This window comes from Phyllostomus hastatus, unplaced genomic scaffold (assembly GCF_019186645.2).
Source record: "Phyllostomus hastatus isolate PE091 unplaced genomic scaffold, TTU_PhHast_1.1 phas_contig_113, whole genome shotgun sequence".
Lineage (NCBI taxonomy): Eukaryota > Metazoa > Chordata > Mammalia > Chiroptera > Phyllostomidae > Phyllostomus > Phyllostomus hastatus.
In genome coordinates this window covers 9,523,652-9,541,397 of record NW_025333530.1, presented here as the reverse complement: position 1 = coordinate 9,541,397, position 17,746 = coordinate 9,523,652, and positions in this window count along the sequence as shown.

Below are 17,746 nucleotides of genomic sequence, written 5' to 3'. Positions count from 1 at the left end.
TATATTATATGTATTATATATTGTATTCTTATAATATGGTAAGCTAGAGAAATGAAAATGTTATTAAGAAAATTATAAGGTGGAGAAATATATTTACAATATTTATTGAGAAAAATCCATGTGTAAATGGACTACACATTTCAAACCTGTGTTGCTCAACTACACACACACAGAGGGAGAGAGAGACAGAGATGGATGGAGAGGGGCAAATTTATTATAAGGAATTGTTTCAAGTGATTATGGAGGCTGAGAAGACCCAAGATCTGCAGTTGGCAAGCTGGAGACCCACGAGACCTGGTGGTATAAGTTCTAGTTCTGAAGGCCTGAGAACCAGGAGATCTGATGGTGTAAGCTCCAGTCTGAAAGCTGGAACACTGGAAACCCAAGAAGAGTCAGTTTTTCAGTTCGAGTCTGAACTCAGGAAAAGACCACTGTCACACTTTAAACAGTCATGCAGGAGGAGTTTCCTCTTAATCAGCCTTCTGTTCTATTCAGGTCTTCAGTTGATTGGATGAGGCTCAACTATTTGAGGGAGGGCAACCTGCTTTATCCAATCTACTGATTCAAGTGTTAATCTCACCCAGAGACACCCTCACAGATACACCCAGAATGTCTGGGCATTGACCCATTAAATTATCCATCACACCAATATTGTGGCTACACAAGATTTATATACATTATCTTCTTATTATATTTTCATTAAACTTCTCTCTGCTGGAAAATATTTGGCTACCATTATATGACTATCCTCCTATGCATAAATCAAAAGCACTAGCTTTTTCCCTAAAGGGAAATAGTTCAGGGTCTTACCAGTTACCACAACAGATCTTGGTCCAGGATCTCTGGGTCCTTGTATTTCATCTCTGATTTTCACCACCCCATCTCTACATTCTGTAAACTATAGAGGCATACTGACACCAGCTTGTACTAGGGCTTTTGGAACCTGGTTATTAAACACAGCCATTATTCAAAATTAAGTTACACACACTTACAACAAAATTAATTATATTAGAAATAAAAATAGTAAATACCCCAAACTAATTATTATATGATAACCTATGCTCTTGAGGTCATTCACCTCTGTGTTGTACCTGTGTGGTAGAAATACTGTAACATGTTCTACTGAGCACCTCTTCTCAACTCTGTTCAATAATATCCTATTAGAAGAATAAACTCAGACACAGTGCAAGTATTTATACAACAAAAATGAGCAAATACTATAAACCAAGGCTTTTTTGAGGTGATTTAATAAAAATGAGGACAAATGCCAATAATAGTGATTAAACTTCAGGATGCATCAGGTCTACACCTGTTTACTGTGAGTAGTACAAAAATTGAGGAAATATTCTCCCAGTATTTGAAAACTATTATTTGATTCAGTGGAGGAGTTTTCATGCCATTAACCAATGAGTGGAGTCTGACATAGATCTTCATTGATTACTTCCACCTTATATGTTAATATAAATGAAAATATCAAACAACATTTATGTCAAAACTACTTCAACTCCATCATCTTTAATCAGAGATTAGCAACAGATACAGGAGTTTGACAAAACTCAATAAAAGCATTCTCTGGTGAGTCAATGTGTATACTGAATTTACATAAAAATCATTGCATATTTATTGTTATTTGTAAATTGTGTGAGATCATTTTTAACTCACTAAAATTAACAATAAACTTATATATGCTGTGATATTGTGGTTTATGATAAGAAATATATAATATTTGGTCTTAGTCCTGTTTCTGGTGCAGAACCAAAACCCTTAGAATTTCTTACAGGATGAAATCAACAAAGGTGTCTTTTGTTATATTAATGAGATGAGTTTTGGCCTCAACAAGGCTTAGGGGTGTTACCAGGAAAACCAATCTGTGATTTTAGAGAGTTGGACCTTTTTGTCCCACCAACTGCCCACCTGACATTGGGGGAGGAAAGACAGCCTAGAGGTTGACTCCATCACCAGTGACCAATAATTTAATCAAGTGTGCATGTGTAATGAAATCTCCATAAAACCCCAAGGGACAGGGTTCAGAGAGCTTCCAGGTTGGTGAACACCTGGAAATTCAGGGAGAGTGGTGCACTCGGAGAGGGCCCTCCTCACATACCGTGTCCTATGTATCTCTCCCAACTGGCTGTTCCTGAGTTATATTCTTTTCTAGTAAACCAGTAATCTGTTAAGTAAAATATTTTTTTGAATTCTGTGAGCCTCTCTAGCAAATTCATTGAACACAAAAAGGGGATCATAAGAACCTCTGACTCATGGCCATTCAGTCAGAAACACAAGTGAGAACCTAGACTTGCAATTGGCATCTAAAGTGGAAGGGGGCAGATTTGTAGGACTGAGCCCCTAATCCATAATCCAACATAGCGGTCATTGGGCCCTCTGATCTATAGCTTAGATTGGAAGGCCAAATCTATAGTTAGTTAGAAGCATAGGTGAGAACCTGGGCTTTCAATTAGTATGTGAAGCACAGGGAAGTCTTGTGGCACTGAGCCCATAACCTACGGAATCTGATGCTAACTCTTGGTCAACAGTGTCAGAATTGAGTTGAATAGTAGGACAGCGGCTGCTGTTGGAGAATTGCTTGGTGAGGAGGGAACCCCTCCTACATCTGAACTGGTGACCAGAACCTATTTATTACATATATTTTGTGTTCTAGAAAGCTGGTTGTTGAAAATTTGCCAGGACACTAATGTCTGTGGATTAAATGATGTTAACTACCATTAACACATCAATATGAATGGGTCTTTCTCAATATAGGAGTAACTGAAAAGATAAACCCCAAAAGAGTAAATACAAGATGACAGTCTTTTTATAAAGTTAAAAATATTTTTAAAACATTTTTGAAAGAAAACATAAACTAATATAGTAAACTAATGTCTATTTATATCCTTTAGTCATTTTTATTTTTTTAATTGTTGAGTTGTAAGAGTTCTTTATATATTGAGGATACTAGATCTTTACCTGATTTGCAAATATTTTCTTCCATCCTGGGTTGCATTTTTATTTCCTTGACTGCTGCATACTTGCTTTATCCTTTTTGAAACTTGGCTAAGAGTCTCCCTGAAGGGAGATTTGCTCTAAAGTCCAAGTTTCAGAGGTCAAGGAAGTCCAGAGTCTTAGAAGAGAGAAAACAGTTAACCAGTTTGTCTAAGGGAAGAAGCAGTTTTCAGGTGGATGATAATTAATTAAACAAAAGTTCAGAATTCAATCAGGTGCCAATTTTGGCATCTCTGGAGATTCAATTAGCCATGATTAAAGCCACGGACTGGAAATGTGGTGCCTCTGCACATTAATGCCCCAGAGTGGTGTCTGGAGTGCCTGGTGTGGGTGGGAGCCTGTCCAGCAGCATAGGCCAAGTAGCAGGTGCAGCAGGAGCAGCAGGAGCCCTAATGTGCAGTGACCATGCTGTGGGCTGTATTTTCACCTTGGAAAGGGGGCCACCTTGCTCTGCTCATGCCTAGATAAGTCTCTGAAAGAACTGTGGCCAAGGCTTTTTCTGTAGTTTGCCTAAGGAGCTTTCCTGCTAAGTGGAATCAATCTACCTCCCTCGGGAAGATGGTGTTTTAATACCAGATGTCCTAGGCAGGCAGCAGTTTCAGGAGGGCCATTTCCTAAGAGATATCTTGAAAACACCCAGAAATTGCTGCCAGAAGGGTGGGATTTTTCAGACAGCTCTAAATGGGGAGCTAGAATGCCTTTTCTATGGCAATGCTTCTGTCGTTTTACATATGCATTGAACACCATGTGCCATGGCACCTCCTAGACACATATTTACTGAACAAATGAATGGTCACTATTATAGTCTTCATTTTATGTATGAGCAAACTGAGGCTCAGAAAGGTTAAAACCACATAAATACTAGGACTAGGAGGAGCTAGGACTGTCTGAAATCAGATCCTGAGGTTTTTTCTTTTTTTCATAAAACAAGCCTTATTTTGAAATAGCTTCTGTAAGGGAAGTCTGATCTTTCTCTGTTGCCTTGGAATACCTTCTCCTTATCTTTTACCACCTACCCTTTTGTCCATCTCACCCTGCCCCCCTTCTCCCTGTATCAAAACAAAGCTTTTAAAAGCAGCTAAAACATTGTCTCCTCCAGACAGTCTTCCCAGATTGAGCCTCTTAAACTCCCCTGTCCCTCAGCTGCCTGTCAATCTTGCCATTCATGTTGTTGACCTGTAATGTAGGCATTACAGTCTCTGTTATATGCACTCCCTACCATGCACATCAAAACTTGAATATTCATAGCAGAATTGTTCATAATAAGCAAAATGTAGAAACAACCCACATATCCACCAGCTGGTGAAAAGATAAACAAAATCAGCATATCTATATAATGGAATATTATTCAGCCATTAAAAGGAATGAAGTACTAATTCATGTGTGGAAGTCTTGTATTTGTCCCTGCCACAGGTGCCCCACGAGCAGGGCTTAAGACTTCTTCTGTGTTTCCCTTCTCTTCCCAGTTCTGCTGCCCATGGACTCTGGGGAACAAGAGCCAGCTACCAGGGAGGTCTCTCCAGACTTGGCCACCTGCAAGGTCAACCACAATATGGTGGATACAGGAAAAAAGGAATTTCTCCTAAAACAGAACACTGATCCTCAAAGGATTTAGTCCACAAAATAACACAGGATGGGAAAGCCCTGAGCCAGCTTGAGTAGGACACCTTCCTCACCATTCCCTCCTCGCAGATAAATGTTGAACCAAGGGTCAAGGCAATTTCCATACATTTTATTGGTCCTCTTTCTTCTCCCCACTTCTTTTGCCCCCTGGTGAACATCCAATTATGATGGGGTTCCTGAAAACCAGTGACTCACAAGAAGCAGCATGTATATGGAGGGAACACTGAACAAGGAGCTTGACTACCTGGGCTCTGCTTTCCACTCTGACACTTCTCAGTTGTATGTCCTTGGGCAAGGAACTTCAATTTCCTCACCTACAAAGTACTAGAGTATAAGATCCTTCGGGGCCTGTCTTGCATACTTTATGAACTCCACAGCACTTAACACAGTGCCTGAATACAGCAGGTGAACAGCATGTTCTCGCTCATTTAAATGGTGCGTAAAACTGACCTCACCTGCCTTACAGGGTTCTTTTGAATATCTAATGAGGTCATGCAAGTGAAAGGCCTTGAAAGGCTTTACAGTTGTCATGGATGGAAGAGGCTAGCCCTGACCTGGTCAAGCAGTAGTCAAACACTGGCCTGCTTTTATACCCTCTGTCAGATGTTCGTAGCAGCTTTATGTGTCTTTTATATTTTTGCAGTTGCCAAAAATTTGAAGCAACCCAAATGGCCATTGAAAGGTGGACGAATAAACAAATTGTGGTGTGTCCATATAATGGACTGCTATGCAGTAAGAACAAGAATAAACTACTGATGCAGAGTACATACTGTATAGTTTCATTCATATGAAATTCTAGAAAAAACAAACTAATCTATAGTGACAGAAAGTACATAAGTGCTTGCCTAAAGATGGGGGTAGAGGGAAGGGTGGATTACAAAGGGGCACAACGAAATTTTTGGGTATGATGGAAATGTTTGCTGTCTTGATTATGGTGATGGTTCAGTGGTGCATGCATATGTCAAAATTCATCAAGTTGTGCACTTTAATTTTGTGCAGTATCTTACACTTTAATTAGAGCTCAATAAAGCTGTTAAAAAGAAAGATAAGTCAGGGATGATTTTCCTCCTGGGGCTGTCTCTCCCCCTCTCCTTCTCCCCTTCAAGAGAAAAGGTTCTGAGAGATAGGCATATGGTTATCCTTTTTGGGGGGTGAAAAGGGTGGGGAAAACTCTCTTGTAGAGTTTCAATCTGTTTCTTCCTTAAGTTTTTTTGCTAGACAACTGCAAGGAAACAAGCTCATTTCTAATTTACTGTTCTCTCTTCTTTCTCCCTTCTGAAGGTTTTAGTTGATTGCCTTGGTATATTTTTGGATGGAGGACAAGATTATATGGTGGCTGCATTCCAAGCGAGTCTTGGATATGACCTTTATGACCATAAATCATCTATCACCCAGTCATCCAATTCTCCTACACACCAGCCTGACTTTATCATCTGCATCTCATGCAAGGTGGCCATCATGGAGAATATGGCATCTTAATGACAATTTTCTCTGAAAACATGGCACTGCAATGATAAGTTTCATCAGAGACTAATCCAAATAAAATATCTAGCTTCTCCAAAAACTTCAGGCTCTTTGGGAATGGGAACTAGAGAAGAGTAGATGTTATAAAATCTCTTGGCTCTAGAGACTGCTCTGCTAACCCAGAGTCAATCTCTGGGGCCTAACAACCAATTTCAATTTCATTTAATACCTGCTGAGTTTCTCTAGCCCACGAGTGCCTGAATCCTTTCTCAGCCTGCTGCTTGGTTTTGCTAGTGTTCTTCTGATTTACCAACCATGCATTCCTGCAGAGAGTAATTACACAACAGTTTCAACAACCTTCATCACTTGCAGAAATAATGCCATGCTTACTCTCACACCAAGCTAAGAAGGCAGGGATGAGTACCTCATTTAGCAGATGAGGACAGACAGTCAAGGGACTCAGTCCTTTTTATGAAGAAAGACAGCATGAGCATTTATATCACTTATCTTCCTGGTTGGGGCTTTTCTCCTCTAGTCTAGTCCCTTTTGCTGCACATATGGGCCTGGGAGAAGGCTAGTGGTAATGAGGCCTCTGCTCATTAGTGTGAGTACCATAAGATAAGTTGGAGGCCACACTTCCTTTATCAGCCTAGTTCAACATCTGAAGCCTCAGGATGGACAACCTGTCTGCTGCAAATTCCACTTCAGCTTCCAGGAGATGATCTGCACTTCTAAACAAGAAGGCTGATTTTCTGAATTCTTTTATCTGTAGACCCCTCTCTACCCCACTACAGCTCCCTGAGGAGCTCTGGAGCTTTCTGGATAAAGAGCAGGATAAGATAAATAAAGGGGAAGGGGGGCTGACATAACAGCAACTGTATTAGGACTGTGAGTTTGTAAATCCTAGCTCATCTCTCAACCACACTGGATCTTCAGCAAGTTATTCTCTTCAGAAAGGCACTCTGTACTTGCCTGTTGGGACTACCATAACAAATAGCTTAGACTGGGGGTTTAAACAAAAAAATTTTTTTCTCACAGTTCTGAAGCCTGGAAGTCCAAGATCAAAGTGTTGACAGGACTGGTTTCTTCAGGGCCCTCCCTCCTTGCCTGCGGTCTTCCCACTGTGTCCTTGCTTGACCCTCTCCCTATGTATACAAATGTCTTGTATTTGTCTGTGTCTTAATATTTTCTTATAAGGACACTAGCCATATCGGATTATGGTCTACCCTAACAACCCCATTTTAACTTAGCTCTTTAAAGGCACTATCCCCAAATATAGTCACATTCTGAGGTACCAGGGGTTCGGGCTTCAACATACATCCTTTGGAGAAACACAATTCAGCCCATAATAGTCACAAAGTCCCAGCTGGGTGGAAGGATGTCTAGCTTCCTACACTGGATAACTTACTGCCCTAGGTGAGATCACATTTCCCAGACCCTGGCCCTACACTCAGAGTGACAGCTGAGATCACCAGTGAGTATTGGTAGGAGGCACCCTAACCTGCCCAGGCTGCCCAGAGGCTTGCCTCAGGCAGATTCTGGCCCACTGTTGCACATAGGCCCTACCTCTGGCCTTTTATTCATTTTTTCCTCTCTTTTTACAAAACCCTCAGATAACACTAAAATAATAATATAATGGCTAACGTTTATTGATGCTTACTCTGTGTTAAACATTATGCTTATATAAATATCGAACTCTATTATTATATCCATTATACAGATGAGAAAACTGAGACTTGGAGAGTCATTTGTCAAAAGCCACACAGCTAGTTTACAGGATCTTGGAAATTATATCCTTCACTACATAGATGAGGAAATTTGGAGCCCAAAGGGCCTGTCAGAGAGAGTCTGACCCCATTTTGGACAAAGGAATTTTGGATGCTGATGGGGGGGCTCTAGAAGAGAATGGGGGGTTTAAAGACCCCTGACTGTCCCATAGAAATTGCCTGTGCAGATCTTAGTGTGGTGAGTGAGCTTAATCAAGGAATGACTAGTTCTAGGGCTCAGGGTTCGGAGGGCAGAGAGAGTGAGAGGGATTAATTGCAAGCTTTCTTCCGGACTAGGGAGACTAATTAAAATTCAGAGCACTACACCCTAAAAAGACATCCCAAAGGTAGAAAAGAGGTGGGAAAAGGTCTTGAAGATGACTCAGAGATGAAGAGGGTCATGTGTTAGAACTGAGCCTGAGATGGTGGAGCTTTGACATGAGGTCTGGAAGGCACCTTTTTAAGTTCAACAGAGGAATAGAAGAGGAAATGCTGTTTTATACAGTGGTTCAAAGCAAGTGCAACTTGCTTTGTCATTGAGTTTGTGCAATCTGAAAATATAGTCAAAGCCCTAGAATTTTAAACTTATATAGGCCTTTGAGATAGAACTTAATAAGAGTTCAGATGAATTATTCATGGGAGATGTTTTTGAGCAGCAAGTGTCCAAATGGGATGGCAGGGGAAGGACCCAACGTATTCGACAATAATGACCAGATCTAGTTTCTAGAACCTGCTCTGTTGTTAACTAGTTGTGTGTTCTCTGACCAGTAGTCTAAATCTCTCTAGGTGTCCGTTTGCTTCTGTGCAAACTGAGGTGTCAACCACATAACGTTTAAGGGCCCTCCCAACTCCAAGACTCTAAGATTCTGTGGTCTGTGGGCAGGGAGAGGCAATCAGAGTGGCCAGGATTGTTGATAAAGGAGGTGGGCGGTGCTCAAAGCAACCTCCATGGGTTTTGCTTAGAGAATGCCTTCCATGAGAGCACTTTCTCCAAAGAATAACCATTGGGTGATGATCAGAGACCTGAAACCATTTGGGAGGGACTACGGTATGACCCAGTAGGCAGCCCTTTATAGACCTATTTAGTGGTATAAACTGGAAGGCAAAAATGGATGGCCACCCGGTGGGATAAACAAATTTTAGAGCATGGCAAACCTGGGTTTGAATCCCAGGTTTGTCATTTACTCATGCTGTATCTTTGAGCAAATTATGTAACTTTTCTGTGCTCAAATTTCTCACCAGTACAATTGGGATAATAATACATTCCTCCCAGAGCTGATGGTAGAAATAAATTGGATAATGTATATAAACACTCAACACAATTCCCGGTAAGTTGTAAATTCTCATTACATGGTTATTTCATATTATTATTATTAGTTCACAGCAAATACAGTGGAAAGACGAGACAGTCCAATTTAGCTAGGATGGGCTGTGTAACATTCCTTCTCTAGGCTGGGCCTGTCTCCTTGGATGATGTTGCAGATTTCCATGAAACTAGAATCTGAGGCCTGTCAAGTAGCATGTCAAGTAGCAAGATGGTTATTTAGTTAATTAAGGGTCTAAGAAAGAACTGAGAAGCTGAGATAGGCATTCCAGAATAGAACTTCTCGACTAATGCAAATAAATCCACAGGGCAACTGAAGTGTAATTATATTTTTTTTACTGCAATATTTATGGAAATCTTTTATTCTTCAGTAGACATACATTCAAACTCAAATGACTTTAAAGGAACAGTTGGGAGAAAATTAAATGTTCTAACTAATTAAATAATGAAACTAATTCTAATTATGCCATTGATATCCACTGAGCTACAGAAGATGTTGCTTATGGAAAAAAAATACCCTAGCAATTGATGTGATAAGTGCTGATGCCATTTCTGATTTCCTTAATAGAGTCAGACTATTTGTAAGAAGTAAATGAATAGTAAGTGAATATCAATAACAATAAACAATCTTCTTGTCTGAGTGAAAACTAGCTCAGAAAAATATTGAAAGCTGTTGCCATTGTACATCCTGGAGGTTTTATTTGTGTCTCTGGAAAGAGGAGTTTCATTGCTAAGAAACTGCCTAAAGAATTTAACCATTGGCCTCCTTCTCTGTTGAATAACTTAATATCCCCTCGTATGTCTCCAGCATTGGTTTGGAAAGTGATGTTGGCTGTGTTGCTGGAGAACAGGTCCACTGGCTTGGAGCTCATGAAGAATATAGCACAGGAGCTCCTAATGCAAACTGGGGACCTGCTTAAGTGTTCTTGATATTCAGAAGAAAACCACCTGGTGGATTAGCCAATATGGACATGGCATTTATTACTCACATTACAAGGGAAGGCACTGACGGTGGCAGGTCAGTGTGAGAGACTGTACCTTGTCCAGTCTGAGGCTTGTTACAAGGGGTCCCAGACAAAGGAGGCATGTGTCTCTAAAATGCATACTTCAGTGTGTAAAAGGGTCAAGAAGCAGTCACATAGGGCAAGAAGGTACTCCCAAAAGGAGATAAGGAGGGAGTTGTTAGGTTGGAGTCACTCAAGAAGCCAGATGGATGCAGCAAGCTAAGGAGCAGGGTTTATTAGCAGGGAACAAGAGGGAAAAGTGGGGTCAACCTAGGGAGGTTAGGACTCTCTCGGTTGTTCTTAGTGGAGGGTTTTTAAGCCCAAAAACCCATGAAGGGTAACTGGTTGGGGTGTCAGAGTCTGATTGGCTAAAGCTGGTTGCTGGGTGCCATTTCTGCTGACCATTGTTCTTAATACATCTTGTCAGGCTTAAATTAAGTTAAAGCTGCATCCTGTTATGCTGGATAGGCTGACCCCAGACCCCAATCTTAGCTGGGCTTCTGTTTGTCCTGGGTAGGGTCAGCAGGCAGTTTCCCAGGCAGGCATTTTCCCAGGCTACAGTTCCCCATGGTACAGTTTTCCCGCCTGGTGATTTTCCATTCCTCCTAGGCCTACCTAGGTCTGTCAGGAGTTACAATCCTTTCCCGAAACAATGCACATTCCTTAGGGCCAGCTGTGTCATGGGAGGGGGAAGGGCATGTCCATTGACTCCGCAAAGAACTTGAACAGAGCATGAAAGACACTGGTGACAGCAGAGACAGGCCGGGGCTCCTGATTCCAGCATAGAACTTGGTAATGAATTAAAAGGGGGGAAAAGACAGAATCAACTGCATGCTACTGCTTAAAGTGTAAAAGTAGGTTGCTAAAAGACAAATACCAGTTCTCAATGCAAAATGTCTGGGGCTCAGTTGTCCCACTATCCTATAACCCCTCCCATTTCTCCTGGCTTCTGGTTGTGTCTCTGTTCCAGGCTGTCCTTTGTTGTTATCTTGCAAACTTTTTGAGCTGACCTTGCAAAATTTTTAGCTTTGGGACCAGGTTCTCCCTTCCTTACCACATAGACATTCCTTCTTACACAAAGGATGCATCCTGTGTGAAGCTATGTGCTCCTGGGCTCCAGGAGCAAGATATGGAGGAAGTCCCTCACTCCCAGGGAGACATAGTCTGGAGTTGGCCACCACTAGATGGGCAGGAGAAAGTCTGAGGAAAACTGCAGTCATAACAGCATGCCAATCAAATTTTTAAAGACCATGGCCTGTGATTTATATACTGGGAGGTGATATATCTTATGGATAAAAGCATAGATTTTAATTCAAACTCCACCTTGAATTCTGCTGTTCAGATTACTTTAACTCTCTGAGGCTCAGTTTCTTCATTTGTAACATGAAGATAATAATACCTTCTTCTGTGATCGTGGGAGGAGATAATGGGATAATCTATATACAGTTCCTGGCTCATTGTAAGTGCCCTACAAAGGGTGCTGATGGTTCTCATTATTCACCTAATTTACCTGGTATCTTGCATGGTGCCTGGCACACAATATTTGTCAAATGTATTTGTTTGACTGTCCCTGGGATCCAGGAGGCTCATGGGGACAAGGCTGGTGAGACATGGGCATCCAGGTAATGGGGAAGAAGCAGGCTCCCTGCACAGCTGAGAGGTCCAGCTGAAGCTGCTGGATGGATGCTGCTGGCAGTTTTAATGGATCTACTGAGAAAACAGTATGTTATAGCTAGATGGGAGTTTATCAGCATCCTGCTTAGTTTATAACTGAGAAAATGAAGGCTCTGAGAGGGCCCTTAGTGATTCACTGTCACATAACAAGGATACAGTGATTTCAGATCCAGATTCCTGCTCAACCCATTGCTCATGGTGTGCACAGCTCATTAAGGTGTGTGGCAGCCTTTCACTGTGACAGGTCTGACATCTCCAACTATTCCTCTAACCCAAACTGGACAGGGCCACCCACCTGTGAGGCTGACTGCCTCAGTCCCAAAAACCTCCCGAAGAGTCCAGCAACTCTTCCCAGCATATCCTAGAAGCCTGTGAGGCATACAGTCTTGTTTAGCTGTGACAGAACCTTCCATGCTGTGGACCTGGAGGAGTGCAAGGCCATGGGTGCAGCTTCCTGGGATGAGCTCCCTTGCCCTTCCAGCCTCCCCATTTGGGCTGTCTGTCCTACCATGTCTCACTGAAGGTGTGAAGTGCTACTGAGACTGTGATGTGAGTTCTTTAAAGTTCACTTTTTAAATAAGGACATGAAGTTACCTGGAATGTTGGGTTCTCAGCTTGCTGAGCTCTGCAGCTCTTTGTGAGACTGGCTGCTGCTTTCAACAAGAATAGAGCCATCATTCTGCAGGAAGGTTTAATAAACCTTTAGATGGTAATTGGGTTTTTGCCTCTCAGGAATTGGAAAGGTGCTAATCTAGTGACTCATGAGCTGCATATAAGAAAAAAACCCACCCCGGAAGTGAAACTGCATCATGTTTTCTGAGTGCCTCATCTTATTTCTGTAGAGAGGGCAGGCTGTGGCTTAGCTGTGCAGGGTAGAGCCCCAGTTGTCCTGGCAACCCTGTTGGAGTGATCATGTACCTCTGCCTCCCCTCTAAATAATGCAGTGTGTAGAAACAAAAAGGGATGGACACCAACCACATGTCTGGGGCAGCAAACCCCATCCAGACTACTGGGAAGGGGAGCTGGCCTGTGAATGGGTTTACAAAGGAGACAGTCATGCCAAAATCAGGGTTAGAACTGCCCAAGGTTGGGTGAGTGTGCAAGTGCGAGGGCACATGTGTGCCTGTGTGCTTTCGAGTTTGGGTGTGTGTGCTCATGTGGGTTGGTTGAACTATGTGGGCCGTAGTGAGCATGTGAGCGAGCATGTGTGCATGCACACACATGCTCCCTGATGTGTCCAGGCCTGCAGGTTTTCTTTTGGCTTGGGCTGTAATTATTTCTGCTTTCTCCATCCATGGCATATTTTTTTAACTTTTAGGGACTTGAGATAAATCCGGAGATCTGGCTTTTGTGTCTCAGTACCTAGGGCAGAGGGCTGAGCTCAGTCTTGCTAATAGGGAGGAGTTGGAGTGTCAGTTGGGCCCCTTTTGGAGAAATGCAATCCCTTTATCTACCCATAAAGGGCAGACAGTGGGATTCAGACCTCACCGGGAGGGTTAGGATCTGAGACTGCCCACCACCCAGATGCCCTCAAAAAGCCTCCTCTGTACCCCACTCCCCCTGCTTGCAGCTCCTTTGTCACCTTGCTGCCTTCCCTTTGCTTGGGCCCATCTTCCTCCTACTCCTGACCCCTGGCTTCTTCTCGTGGTATCCTGCCCTCTATAGAGTCCCCAACTTTGGTGTATCCCTAGGACCTCTGGAGCTGAGGAGGGCAGAGATTCCTTTCCACCAAGATTCTCCAAGTTCTCCTCCTCCACCCCTGCTGCTCCTAGCCTGAGTCACAGTCCCCCCCAGGCTCTCCTCTCCTTCCCCTCCCACTCCTTTCATTAACTTCAATGAAGCTAATAATCCTGCTGGCAATTCCATTGTCTCCTCTTAATTCCAATTTCCTTTTGTCTCAAGAGGCAAATTAGCAGAGTGAAATGGTGACACAGCCTCCCATGTATTAATTAGGGGAATATTATGAGGTGATATAAACACACCTTCAGCATTAGGGTGCTACTCCTACCTCCCTTTACCTTTTCCCCTCCAAAAATCCAGCCTGGTATGATGGTTATTCCAGGGTTAGAACCTGCTAGTTGTCTCACTTCCCCTTGCTCCTTCACCCTCTTATCAAATCAGTCACAGTCACACACTTGCCTCCTGACTATGCCTCAAATCTTCCACAATTCTCCCCTTCCCACAATCACTTCTCAGTCCACATCATCATCTGCTCACACTGGGTCCTGGTGACAGCCTCATATTTGGCCTGCCTGCCTCTGGCTTGCTCTTGTCAAGTACTTTCTTCATCATACAACCAGATGCAGGACAAGATGCTCCTTCTGGGTACTTGTCCTGAGTGGGTACCACACAGCCATCGCTGGCACATCCTCCTTGTCACCTGCGGAGCTCCCTCTTCCCCTCTAGTTTCTTGGGCACCTTTCCTCTAAGAGACCCTCTCTGACCTGCAGGACTGGGCTGGGGAGCGTTCTGTGTTCCCATAGCAGTGTGGGATGATCCCTAACATCCTTTGGCTATGCTAGATTACAGCTGCGCCATCGGCCTGCATTCCAGGTGAGTGAGGCTTTTGGAGTTGGGGTGTGGTTTAGGGATGACAGCTACAAATTGGGAAATAACCAGAAGAGTTGGCTAGGTTCTTTATTATTATTAGGCCTTTCTTTATTATTATTAGGTTTTTTATTGTTAATGAAACTGGACTGAAGAGAATGACTTGGCCTCAAAACATAATAAACTCTCTACTCCTTCCCTTCAGGGCTGAGTTTGCCCTCCAGTCACAGCAGCACTGCATGACATGTGCAGGCCTCAGGTGTGGGCAGTCCCCTCAGAGGTCGTACTGAGAGGAGGAAGGAGGGGTGTGCCTGAATCACCATAGGAAACTCCAAACACACACAGATCTGCCAGACTGCTTTCCCAGTCTGAACAATCAGATAGTCACTGCTTCTGAGGACAGAATAAGGGAGAGGAGGTGGGGAGCAAGTTCCTGTTCATTGTTAAAAGATAAACTGAGGAATATTAAAAAGTTTGAGTTTATTTGAGCAAAAGTTGTTTGGAATTGGGTAGTCAGAAGTGGTTAGGACTGCTCCACCAATGAGAACATTGGGCAAGACTTTTTATAGAGAAGAGGTGGAAGCAAAGCAAGGAAATAATTTGGTTGGCTATAGCTTAAGTGGTTGCATTATAGTTGGCTGTTTGTGATTGGTGGTTCTTAGTTTTGATTTCTTAACCTTGAGGCATTATAGATCTAGATTTTAGTTTGCTTAGAAGTTCTAAAGAACAAAAATTAAATTTAAAGATCTAATTGTCTTTATTGAGCAATTCATGAATTGGACAGCATCCTATCTAGTAAGTAGAGAGGAGCCCTGAGATACTGCACTGTACGGAAGGCTTCTATAGGAAGAAACTGAGTGGGACAAGAACGTTATTAATAAAAGAAAAGAAATGATTATTTCAGGTAAGGATATCTTCCCTTAGGAAAAGGCGAGGGTCTTGTAAGGTAGATTGTCTCAGCTTCCTCTGGGGGATGGAGAGTATTCTGGTGACAGACTACCTACCTCACTGATACTGACCAGATAATTCCAGATTGACCTATTAAGATTACATTCTTGGAGAATGTTGAAACTGCTGTTAGGTCAGGTATTAACTCTAGGTTCTGTATCACGGGTTTAGCACAAGTGACTCCATTTTGGGCCTGTAATTTTTCTCCTTAACAGTAGGCTACTAAGGCATTAAAGCCACCTCACTCTAATGGCCTCCTTGTTTAATTAATTCAACACCAGTACTTATAAGGATATATAGCTTCCTTTTTTAGGGGTTGGCAGGAGTGTGGTATAGGAGAGATAAAGGATGTTTCTCCCTTCTTGCACCATCTCTGGTTTACATCAAATCCCAGCACCCAGCCCAGAGTCAGGCACATTGTGTATGATTGATAAAAGTGTGTCAAGTGTAGGGGAAGTCTTACATTTGTTGGCTTCATCAAACCTTACAGCTAGAAAGAATCTTCATGATGAGGAAACCGAGTCCTGAGAACCAAACTGACCAACCAAAGTCACAGAGATAATCAGTACCCCTTTCAGCCTTCTTACTATAGGATTCCACTTCCTGGTCCAGCTCCAGTTGAGGGCTGAGGTCAGTAGGTGGGTTGGCCATGGGAGTGCTGCACATAGAGGGAGCTTGGGCTGTAGTAGGATACAATATCCCAAGTGCACTATGTCGAAACCCATGTGTGGGATGATGTGGGGTTTGAGATGGGGGCTGGTCAGGAGGAAAGAGGACTTGAAGCCAGAGCTGTAGGAAGAGGGTCTGGTTAGACTGGAGAAAGAGTGCATTTTTGGAAGGGCTGCTGAAGGAAAGAAGAAGTATGTCCTGGATATTCCCAGCAGATGGAGCATAGACCAATGAGGAACATATTTTGTTTAGTACACTGAATCCCACAGATAATCCTAGACACTGGGTTATATGCACAATGGTGAACTGGTTTCTTTCTTTTTTTTTAAAAGATTTTATTTATTTATTTTTAGAAAGGGAAGGGAGGGAGAGAGAGAGAGAGATAGAGAAACATCAATGTGCAGTTGCTGGGGGCCATGGCCTGCAACCCAGGCATGTGCCTTGACTGGGAATTGAACCTGCGATGCTTTGATTTGCAGCCCATGCTCAATCCACTGAGCTATGCCAGCCAGGGTGGTTTCTAGTGTTGAGAAGTACAAGCAATACCATGTCAGAAATACCCAGTGCTAGTATTCACTGTGGGGTAGGAAAGCACTGAAGAGGACTCTTTGACTCTGTCTGGGGCCAGGTGAAGGGTGGGGTGGTCAGAGAAAGTTCAAGGAGTTTTGGTTCAATAGAGAATTTTCTAATAAGTAGTGCTAACCAAAAGGGAAAGGGCTAATCAAGTGACAGATCCCTTCCAACTCTGCCTGCTTTGGTTCTCAGCATGGAAGTAGAGATAAGTGATATTTAGGTCTGACCAGCCCAGGCCCTGCTCACTCAGCAGATAAGATGCTTCCAGGAGCTCATTTGCATCTGTTGCTTTATTTGATCCAATACTGCAAAGCCATTCAGTCTCTTCCTTTCTAAATTCTCCAGTGGTCCATTTTTATCCTCATCCCTGCCCTGCCCTCATTTTGTTCTCTCATAAGAGATTGCCATCCAAGACCAGTTCTTCTCCTGGGAACAGGACACATGACTTGTCCCCAGAAGCTAACATGTCCACCTTTAAGATGCTAGAATTCAGAGAGGAAAGCGATGCTCTTGCTTTCTAGATACCAAAGCCCAGGAGACCATGCCAGACCCACTTGTCACCAGATCTGCCTGCCTCCTCATTCCTGCCACCTCTGCCCTGGCCCTACCCCACTGAATACACCCACCCAGATTGAATGCCCTATTGAATTTCATTGGCTAAATCTTTGACAACAAACCTTTCTTTGCACATGATAATAGCCACCCATATTGTGGTGCTTTCAAGTGTATTTCTTCCAGTTATTTTAACAACTTCTAGGTAGGAAGAGAAAGTTCTGTTATTCCCTTTCACAGAGGAAAAAACTGAGGCTTCTTGAGTTTATAAACTTAGAAGCCATGCAAAGGCTTGATCCAGATATGATTGCTTCAAGGAGAGGTTTAGGCTGATTCAACCTTTTGAAATCTTCAGATTATATTTTAGGTCCCTACCTCACTTCTTTAGAGTCTCAAATAATTTATACAGCTGTTCCAGAAGGGCTCCTTTTACAAGATCCCATATTTGGTGGTTAAAAAAAATGACCACACAAAATTCTGTATATGCATACTTATAGCAGCTTTATTCATAATTGTTGAAACTTTTAAGTTGCCAAGGTATTTTTCAGTAGGTGAATGGATAAATAAACTCTGGTACACCCAGACAACAGAATATTATTCAG